Source organism: Ambystoma mexicanum, chromosome 9, assembly GCF_040938575.1.
Source record: "Ambystoma mexicanum isolate Mex_15411 chromosome 9, UKY_AmexF1_1, whole genome shotgun sequence".
Classification (NCBI taxonomy): domain Eukaryota; kingdom Metazoa; phylum Chordata; class Amphibia; order Caudata; family Ambystomatidae; genus Ambystoma; species Ambystoma mexicanum.
Genome location: NC_090931.1, coordinates 1,507,764,173 through 1,507,766,564, shown reverse-complemented (window position 1 = coordinate 1,507,766,564; position 2,392 = coordinate 1,507,764,173).

Below are 2,392 nucleotides of genomic sequence, written 5' to 3'. Positions count from 1 at the left end.
GGTTGCGGACATCCCCAGCAGGTTAACCCAACCCTGCCAGGCATCCCCATCCATCTGCTGGGTCACGGACTCCCCTCCGGTGGAAGTAAATCCCTGCTCCCTGGCACCTGGTTGACCACATGCACCGGACTGCTCTGCGAGAGATGCCCCGGGCTGTGGGTGTCACATCTGGGATGCAACCAAGGTTGGGCCCATGGCTCACCCTCCCGCTGCTCTGCTGTTAATGATCCTTCATGCCCCCGCTCACAAGCAGATACCCCCACCCTACATGTCACAATTCACACTCAAATGCCCCATTTCTCCTTGCAAACACACTTTCCAGATTAAAATGCCACCTCTTTCCTGACCCACATGCCACCATCCAAACCCACACAAAAGACACCAACATCTGTCCCTCCATACCTACACCAAAGATGCTCCACCCCTCAGAGCCACACCCATATGCTTCACCTCTACCTCACTCAGATGGCGCCATCCGCCCTTTCTCTATACCCACACCTGAATACCCCATCCCTTCGACACACATGCTCCCACCCCTCCAATAACACAACATCCTTCTCTCCAGACATACATATCCCATCCCTCCATTCACACCCATATGCCACCTTCCTTCCCACCAGAGTGCTCCATCCGTGACCCACATGCTCCATCATTCCCTAACATGCCCCATCATATGCCCTGTCCCTCCATTCCAGATCAACAATGCCCCCCTCCGATCCAGACTGCAAGGTGCCAAATCCCTTCCCCAAGACCCATACCATGATGCCCCATCCTCCCTCCACACAGAAAGATGCCCCATCCCTCCCTCCAGACCCACACCAAAGTTGCTCATAATATTCGGAGGTAGGTCGCTTGTCGCGGTTTTTGTCCGCTTGTTGGACAGTCTGTGCGCGTGTAATTGGGCTTGTTTACATGAGTTAAGCCCATTACACGTCACAAAGAGCTTCCTGCACTGGGGTGCTGGCAACACTTTACCATATGCTCCTTTGTCTTGCTCACGGGTGCTCCCTTTATTATGCATATACTTAGGCGTTTGGCACTGATGGGATTGTTACCTGCCCACTAGGTGGCCCATCAATGCCAAATGCCTAAACATATGCAAAAAAAAGCTCACTTTAAAAGTTGAGTCATGCTGTCAGACACACTGACATTTAAAGAAGGGATGGTTTTAGTTTAGCAAATGTTTTTAAGCACATAGTCACACTATAGCAATGTTATCCCGGTAACATCACCAGTGCTGCTGCATTTTCCACCAAAGTCCTTTATTTATTTATTTTTTATTTTTTGCAAGACTTGGTTAGATATCCATGGATTGTGTCATTAGAGTCTATATACAACATCTGCCTGCTGTACCGCCAAAATGAATTGTTCTGTATTGAACATAATAAACCAGATGTTTATGATACCCATACTTTAGCTAAGTTATGTTGTTACACAACTTTTACTAACCAATCTCAAAGTGAATAAAATACAGGATTGTACAATAGTAAATATATTTCAGGCCTGCATTATTTGTATTTGAAGTCCATTTGTATTAAACTTACAATAGTAACTTTCGGGTGTTAACCAAGCAAGAAAACATTGCGCTGGAAGTCTTTTGCTGTCCCCTTGCTTTCCTCTTGCGAATTTAAGTAGATAACACTCAACGTTAAAACTGGGAAGTTCTGGTCCCAGAAGCTGGCTTTAAAAGGAAGCCGACGGTCACAGCACTGAGTGTAGCATATGCTGCTAACATTATCCAGCGACTAAGTGAAATGGCCAAGTGTTCAAGGAAAACCATGCTCAAATTACAGCACCTCCCTAATCAATGAGGGTACCATGGTTGTTCTGGGAGACCCATCTGTTCATCTTGTCTATCCATAACATCCCTCCCATGCCCTCTCACAAGGCCAAAAGCATCTCAGTGAAGTACTGGGCAACACTGAGTGTAAAATATTCTGATGGTCACTAAGTTTGCCGTATCACCATGACGACGACATATTCCCTGGCGGTACACATCTAGTGCATGCATTCAGAGTATGATGTGTATGCATGAGCTAAGCTGCCACAATAGGCACTGCCCCCACAAGCCAATAAGACTGCTCCAATAATGAATCGCCCATCTCCGTTATCTGTGGGCACTCTGCGGTCACTGGTTCCGATCCTGGATTGGCAGTGCCAAATCAGCGCTTCATCCATCCCATGTCCATAAACTGCCATTAGCCTGGGCAAATATTACGGTGCTAGGAAGTTGGCTTTATTAATCCAGGGTGCACAAATTCAAGTTGTAAGCTAAAGGCCAGCCATAAAAGCCAGTAGCCAAAATCAATTCTATAAACGCACACAGTACACTATTTTTGACTCGCCAAGAGTCAAATATCACTAGCAAGTGGGTAGTTAAATTCTGCACGCC